The following is an 8,533-nucleotide window of genomic DNA, read 5'->3' as shown; positions in this document are numbered from 1 at the left end:
GAGATATATCTACATTTACTCCTATTAAAATAAGACATGGTTGCAACTTTGCCATATGAGTAAAGATATGCCGGGAAGGAAGAAAAGGCTGTGCAGTTTGAGTTTCGCTGACTTCTTAAGCAAGAAATATGTTGGCCCGAGCAGGAATTGGCATAACCTCCACAAACTGTGCCTTTACATGAAATCACTTCATTCTTCACGTCTCTTCTTCAGTGAAGTTTAGTAACTGGCCTAGTCAAAAGATATCCTTTCTTTGAAAAAAGTTTGGATGGGAAAAGGAAAAAGCAGTAACAGTTGTCACAGAGGGTGAATAGCATCTTTGACTTCCCAGATTTAGCTGAATGTCATTAGGTTGGATTTGGATAGTTGAATACTGCTGATATTTGTGCCCTTCAGCAAATTCTATATTTGATTCCTTCTTCCCAACGGCTTTTGCAAAACGAGGAGTATTGTATCAGGAACAGAGCTGTGGTTAGCCTCCTAGTCATTACGGTGGAATAAATGGTAAGACAGGCAACACAAGCAATGAAGAGGCCAGTGGGAGGAGAGGAAGGATGGGGCACCATTACTTTTTTCACAATTTATCTATTGCTTCCCAGTGTTTGCATTTGCTGAACGTTTATTTACCTATTTTTAAAAAAATCTCTGTCTCGCTCCGTCACCCAGGCTGAAGTGCAGTGGCACAGTCACGGCTCACTGCAACCTCAACCTCCAGGGCTCAATTGATTCTTCCGCCTCAGCCTCCCAAGTAGCTGAGACAACAGGCACACACCACCACTCCTGGCTAATTTTTGTATTTTTTGTAGAGACGGCATCTTGCCATGTTGCCTAGGCTGGTCTTGAACTCCTGGGCTCAAGCTATCCGCCTGCCTCGGCCTCCTAAAGTTCTGGGATTACAGGCATGAGCCACCACACCTGGCCTTAAAATTTCATAAGGCAAGCTTGTTTTCAGACATTAGATATAATAACGGGAGTGAACTTTTGGAGTTTTGTAACTCTTGTTTTTCTAAGAGCTCTCTCTCTATATATATATATATAGCCTTTGAGCTCCTAGAAAAACAAGAATTATATATATTTTTATATAATTGTATATACACATAATATACAGTTATATATATAATTATATGTGGAGAGAGAGAGAGTTAAAGAGAGAGAGAGAGAAACACGATAAAATCTGGCTCAGTCTGCCAGTAGAATATTTATTTGCAACTTAGTACATTCACAAAACAATGTTCATTGCTATTTATAATTATGGAGGAGAGACTAAGACCATCCCTGAGAAGGTTAAAGGGTTGTAGTCATTTTCAGATCAATACAAGAAGACTCACTTTACACCTGGAGTTTGCCAGTGATGGCATAGAACTTGCTCTGCTTCCCCCCGCATAATTTTTCAGGTACCAAAGTACCCAAGCTAGAAACCTGGGCATCACCCTCTACTTCTCCCACTCTCTATCCATACCACACCCACATTCTCATAAAATCTTTAACTTTTACTGCTGTCTCTCCTTCTTCCTTGATCCCTCTTTGTCAGGCCTTGCACTAGCTTCCTTGGGGTCTCCCAGATTCCATTCTTATTCCAGTTCATTTTAAATGCAGATTTGATCCTGTCAATCCCTTAAAACCCTTAAATGACTCCCTTTCAACTTCAGGATAAAATCCAAACTCCTCAGCATGGGGTAGTTTCCAGTTTGGGCTGTGCTTTATCTGTCAACATCCCTGCATCCATGGTCCATGCTCCAGCTACACTGAGACACCTGTCACATGATTCACATACCTGCTAAATATTTGATATTTTTGCCCGCTTCTGAATGATCTCCACTCACTCCCTCACTATTCCCCTTATCTGCCAAACTCCCTTCTTCCTTTCAAGAGCCAGCACGATGTCATTTTCCCTTGGAAGCCTTATTTCATTCCCTAGACTTCCAAGCCAGGCCACTCCTTGTGACCACTCCCATAGTTGCCACTCCACAGCTCTCTTATAGCATTAATCACATTTTATTAAAATGGCCTATTTATGTGTCTGGTTCCTCCCCTCTGTCATGTTGAATTAAGCTCTCCATTGTTAGTGGGTTCCAAACAGATGATCAATGACACATTTCAAGGAGATGAAATAGGAGAATTAAGAGTCAGACAAAAAGGTAGAAAGGATCTCTTAAGTCTCTTCAACTTTTTGGTGTCTGAATTTCTCTGACTCCAAGATGCTCAAAGATGCTGCCATTCCTTGAAAATAATCAGACAAATAATGTCATCACAGTTTTATCATAGAAAATACTTTTTTTTTTATTGCCTTTTGGTATGGTTTGGCTATGTCCCCACCCAAATCTCATCTTGAATTGTAGCTCCCATAATCCCCACATGTTGTGGGAGGGACTCAGTGGGAGGTAATTGCATCATGGGGGACAGGTTTTTCCCATGCTGTTCTTGGGATAGCGAATCAGTTTCATGAGAACTGATGGTTTTATAAATGGGAGTTCCCCTGCACAAGCTCTCTTACCTACCACCACATAAGACGTGCCTTTGCTACTCCTTCACTTTCTACTATGATTGTGAGGTCTCCTCAGCCATGTGGAACTGTGAGTCCATAAACTTCTGTTTCTTTATAAATTACTCAGTCTCAGGGATGTCTTTATTAGCGGTGTGAGAAAGGAATAATACACCTTTGAAACTGATTATCCAGCAATAGAATTGCTATTTTTAGTAGAGATGGGGTCTTACCATGTTGGCCAGACTGGTCTGGAACTCCTGGCCTCAAGTGATCTGCCCACCTAGGCCTTCCAAAGTTCTAGGATTACAGGCATAAGCCACTGCACCAGGCCTAGGAAAATGCTCTTTGATGACCCTTTGAACTTGATACCTCAACTTCCATGGCTAAGGCCACACTCTGCTCAGAGTCAGATACAGATAGAGCTGTTTTTGTTTTTATTTTTCCATTCATTCCGGTGGTATTGATGTCACCAGTACTGGAATCAAGGTCTCTAAATGGTTTTCCTAAGGCAGGTAATTCTGAGATTCAGGAGCAACACCTTCCTTAAAGACAATGACGATGGTGGATAGATATGAGAAAGAAAGGAGAGAGAGAGAAAAACAGAAGCTGCCCAGGCTTCCAACCCCTGAGAGATAAAGATGTTGGGATCTCAGCCAACACCTTTAAGTAATAAGGAGTGATGGGAGAGAAAGGCTGACAGTTTGTGACATGTGACATGTGACTTTCTAATGATCCAGAGACTGGATTTGTTCTAAACAGAAACAGCTTGTAAGGTGACATCAGGAACAGTTTCCAATCCAACAAGTAGCTCATATGCCTCTCATGAAGGTAAAAACCCAGAGGGAAGTAATTATTTAGAGGAACAGAGCCCTATCTTGGAATCTAAATTGACAATACTTTGTTAAACTCCCCTTGAGTCATTGACTACACCCATTCTGACATGGAAAGTTGCCTCAGTGGAAGAAAAAGCAGTCTTCAGGGTAATGTGTAAGACATGTTTGTAGGAGCAAAAAGAATAGTATGAAAGAGTGTCCCCCTACCAAAACTGTTAATATTTTAGGAGGTTAGAGTCAGAGAAGGTGAGAAAATTAAACATTTTATTACACTTCCTGACTTTGTAACAAGTATAGATTATGTTTATAATTATTAAAAACCAGTTAAGGCTGGGCATGATGGCTCACACCTATAATCCCAGCACTTTGGGAGGCCAAAGCAGGAGGACCACTCAAGACCAGGAGTTGAAGGGCAGCCTGGGCAACATAATGAGACTCTGTCTCTATAAAAATTTAAAAATTAGCCAGGCATGGTAGCCTCTACCTATAGTCCCAGCTACTTGGGAGGCTGAGGTGGGAGGATCACTTTGAGGTTGTAGTGAGCTATCATGGTGCCACTGCACTCCAGCCTGGATAGCAGTGAGACCCTGTCTGTAAAAAACAAACAAAACCAAAAACAAAAAACACCAAGTTAAGTAAAATAGGTATAATAAACTATACACACACACATACACACACACACACATATATATAATGATAATAAATAAAGATTAGGCAAATTTGTGTCTAGGACCAAATAGCAGAGGGAGGAAGACAGGAAGGTTAAATTTATTGACTGTACTTTGAGTCCATCTGTGACATATGTGATTTCATTTAATCCTCACAGACTCACAATTTGTTGAAATAAATACTAATAGTTCCATTTTACAGATGAAGAAACTGAAGTTCAGGGAGACTAAGTGATTTGCCCGAGGTCACAGAGATAGATAATAAGCAGAAGAGCCAGGAATTTACCCCAAGTCTATCTTCAAAAGCCATAGCTTTCCACAAACCCAATTTTATGAAATAATCTCTCTGAAAAGTATAGATTTTTTTTAAACATCTTATACAAATATAAGTAAGTAAAGAATATTCATTTTTTGTTCAGTAAATTCCTTGTATATCTGAAGAAGGAATTCACTGAAAGTAACAATTCTATGGTTAAAATAACATTACTTTTTTATGGACAGATTTTTCTTACTACTTTGTCATAAACCTTCCTCTATACATCTATTGAAGAAAGGACATTTACTGATTTTTATTGTTGCTATGGAGTTAGTATTTTAGAATAATATTATGGTTGTGAAAATGAAGGAGACCATAGAAAAGAAAACACATGCACAAAAAAATGTGTTAGGAAAGAAAAATAATCTCGCACTATTAGGATATGTGATAGGCAAAGCAGATATTTGGTTAAAAGATCATAGTTCATGCCCCCGTTTTTTTCAGCTATAAAATCACATGGAAAAAAACCCAACTATTTTAAACACATAATGAATTCTAGACATGTTGAAGTTATTTTCATGTCGACGTGGGTGGAGTCTGCCACTTAGGAAACTTGCCCAGCTATATTCCGTTTTCCCATATCTTCATGGACTCTCAGGCAGTTCCTCAAGTGTTTGTTCACTTGTGGTCATAAATACGGTCATTTATTTAATTGTTACACCATTTCAGGTATTAAAAGGTCAAATCTAGTCTAACGTGACTTTGATCTCAAGGCTGGGAGAGGCGACTCACGCCTGTAATCTCAGCACTTTGGGAGACCGAGACCAGGTTGCTTGAGGCCAGGAGTTTGAGACCAGCCTGGGCAACAAAGCGAGACCTTGTCTCTACAAAAAAGAAAAAAAAGAATTAGCTAGATGTGGTGGTCCATTCCTGTAGTTCCAGCCACTTGGGTGGCTGAGGCAAGAGGATCACTTGAGCCCAGGACTTCAAGGTTGCAGTGACCTATGATCGAGCCTCTGCACTCCAGCCTGGGTAACAGAGCAAAAGCCTGTCTCCAACAACAACCACCACCACCACCACGGCAACAAAAACTTAGATCTCAGATGCAATCTGCAACTTCTTTTCCCTCTTTATCCCATGCCTCTCTTGTGGCTCAAGCATCTACAGTGAGGGAGGGGGCAAATGTGGCTTCTCATTCTTGGCCACCTCTCCACTTTGTCTTCTGGATATCCTGGGGTCCAAGTAGGAGGAAGGGGTTTAAAGATGAAGAAGGGAAGATTTGCATGTCACTGGTGCCAAGTAATCCTCTCTTGGCTACCCCTGGCTGTCTGTGTTGTTCACCCCACAGCTGTTACTCCTGAAGTATTTTGCCCCAACAGGCTTCCTTCTTGTATGGTGACTCAAGCCCAGAAACTTCCCACAGGACCCACTTGGCCACAGGAAACTCAATCATCCCTGCCAGACCAAAACCTGGTAGCAGAGATGGCTGTCTACTGCCACCGTCTCTCCTCACTCTACCATTGTGCATGGCCACAGATGGTCTTCAGGCCCAATTCTAGGAGAGAAGAGGCAACAGTCATGAGTTTCACATACAATCTCTAAGAATCCTTCCAAGACCCTTTCACCCCTTCTCCCTCCTTCAACTCCACACCCTGTAAACATCCAGTGGGGAAGTGAGAGGCCTTTCTCTCACTTTTCACAGTCACCCTCAACTTGTATGTGTATTTCTCATGAATCCTCACCACTTGATTTGGGGAAGGACAACCCTAAAAAGGTAAATGAAGAAGAGATACCACTACTAGTCTAAAAGCTTTCAGTGTAACTCTTCAGTCATGCATTCAATCTCTGGACTTGTTTTATATTCACTACTGGGCATTGATGTGGGTTGATGGTTGCTGAACAGGTTCTGCTTTCTTTGAGTATGTTCAGCAGAATCTTTTAATTTCTCTCTTCACAATGAGGAGATGTTACCGGAAAGGAGTCCAGATCCAGACCCCAAGAGAGGGTTCTTGGATTTCGTGCAAGAAAGAATTAGAGGTGAATCCATAAAGTGAGAGCAAGTTTATTAAGAAAGTAAAGCCATAAAATAATGGCTACTCCATAGGCAGAGCCAGCCCCGAGGGCTGATGGTTGGCTATTTTTATGGTTATTTCCTGATTATATGATAAACAAGGGGTGGATTATTCATGAGTTTTCTGGGAAAGGGGTGGGCAATTCCCAGAACTGAGGGTTCCTCCTCTTTTTGGCCATATAGAGTAACTTACAGACCTTGCCATGGCATTTGTAAACTGTCATGGCACTGTTGGGAGTGTCTTTTAGCATGCTAATGCATTATAATTAGCATATAATGAGCAGTGAGGATGAACAGAGGTCACTTTTGTCCCCATCTTGGTTTTGGTGGGTTTTGGCTAGCTTCTTTATCACAACCTGTTTTATCAGCCAGGTCTTATTACCTGTATCTTGTGCTGATCTCTTTTTTTTTTTTTTTTTATCTTTTCTTTCTTTTTTTTTTTTATTTTATTTTATTTTATTTTTTATTGATCATTCTTGGGTGTTTCTCGCCGAGGGGGATTTGGCAGGGTCACAGGACAATAGTGGAGGGAAGGTCAGCAGATAAACAAGTGAACAAAGTTCTCTGGTTTTCCGAGGCAGAGGACCCTGCGGCCTTCCGCAGTGTTTGTGTCCCTGGGTACTTGAGATTAGGGAGTGGTGATGACTCTTAACGAACATGCTGCCTTCAAGCATCTGTTTAACAAAGCACATCTTGCACCGCCCTTAATCCATTCAACCCTGAGTGGATACAGCACATGTTTCAGAGAGCACAGGGTTCGGGGTAAGGTCACAGATCAACAGGATCCCAAGGCAGAAGAATTTTTCTTAGTACAGAACAAAATGAAAAGTCTCCCATGTCTACCTTTTTCTACACAGACACGGCAACCATCCGATTTCTCAATCTTTTCCCCACCTTTCCCCCCTTTCTATTCCACAAAACCGCCATTGTCTTCATGGCCCGTTCTCAATGAGCTGTTGAGTACACCTCCCAGATGGGGTGGTGGCCGGGCAGAGGAGCTCCTCACTTCCCAGTAGGGGCGGCCGGGCAGAAGCGCCCCTCACTTCCCCGACGGGGCGGCTGGCCCGGCGGGGGGCTGACCCCCCCACCTCCCTCCCGGACGGGGCGGCTGGCCGGGCAGAGGGGCTCCTCACTTCCCGGTAGGGGCGGCCGGGCAGAGGCGCCCCTCACCTCCCGGACAGGGCGGCTGGCCGGGCGGGGGGCTGATACCCCCACCTCCCTCCCGGACGGGGCGGCTGGCCAGGCGGGGGGCTAACCCCCCCACCTCCCTCCCAGACGGGGCGGCTGGCCGGGCGGGGGGCTGACACCCCACCTCCCTCCCGGATGGGGCGGCTGGCCGGGCAGAGGGGCTCCTCACTTCCCAGTAGGGGCGGCCGGGCAGAGGCGCCCCTCACCTCCCGGACGGGGCGGCTGGCCAGGCGGGGGGCTAACCCCCCCACCTCCCTCCTGGACGGGGCGGCTGGCCGGGCGGGGGGCTGACCCCCCCACCTCCCTCCCAGACAGAGCGGCTGGCCGGGCAGAGGGGCTCCTCACTTCCCAGTAGGGGCGGCTGGGCAGAGGCGCCCCCCACCTCCCAGACAGGGCGGCTGGCCGGGCGGGGGGCTGATCCCCCCACCTCCCTCCCGGATGGGGCAGCTGGCCAGGCGGGGGGCTGATCCCCCCACCTCCCTCCCGGACGGGGCGGCTGGCCGGGCGGGGGGCTGACCCCCCCACCTCCCTCCCGGATGGGGCGGCTGGCCGGGCGGGGGGCTGACCCCCCCACCTCCCTCCCGGACGGGGCGGCTGGCCGGGCAGAGGGGCTCCTCACTTCCCAGTAGGGGCGGCCGGGCAGAGGCACCCCTCACCTCCCGGACGGGGCGGCTGGCCAGGCAGGGGGCTGACCCCCCCACCTCCCTCCCAGACGGGGCGGCTGGCCGGGCAGAGGGGCTCCTCACTTCCCGGTAGGGGCGGCCAGGCAGAGGCGCCCTTCACCTCCCGGATGGGGGGGCTGGCCGGGCGGGGGGCCGACCCCCCCACCTCCCTCCCGGACGGAGCGGCCGGCCGGGCAGAGGGGCTCCCCACTTCCCAGCAGGGGCGGCCGGGCAGAGGCGCCCCTCACCTCCCGGACAGGGCGGCTGGCCGGGTGGGGGGCTGACCCCCCCACCTCCCTCCCGGACGAGGAGGGAGGACGCTCCTCACTTCTCAGATGGGGTGGCTGCCGGGCGGAGGGGCTCCTCACTT

This window comes from Pan troglodytes, chromosome 1 (assembly GCF_028858775.2).
Source record: "Pan troglodytes isolate AG18354 chromosome 1, NHGRI_mPanTro3-v2.0_pri, whole genome shotgun sequence".
Classification (NCBI taxonomy): Eukaryota; Metazoa; Chordata; class Mammalia; order Primates; family Hominidae; genus Pan; species Pan troglodytes.
Note: the sequence above shows the minus strand (reverse complement) of the source record.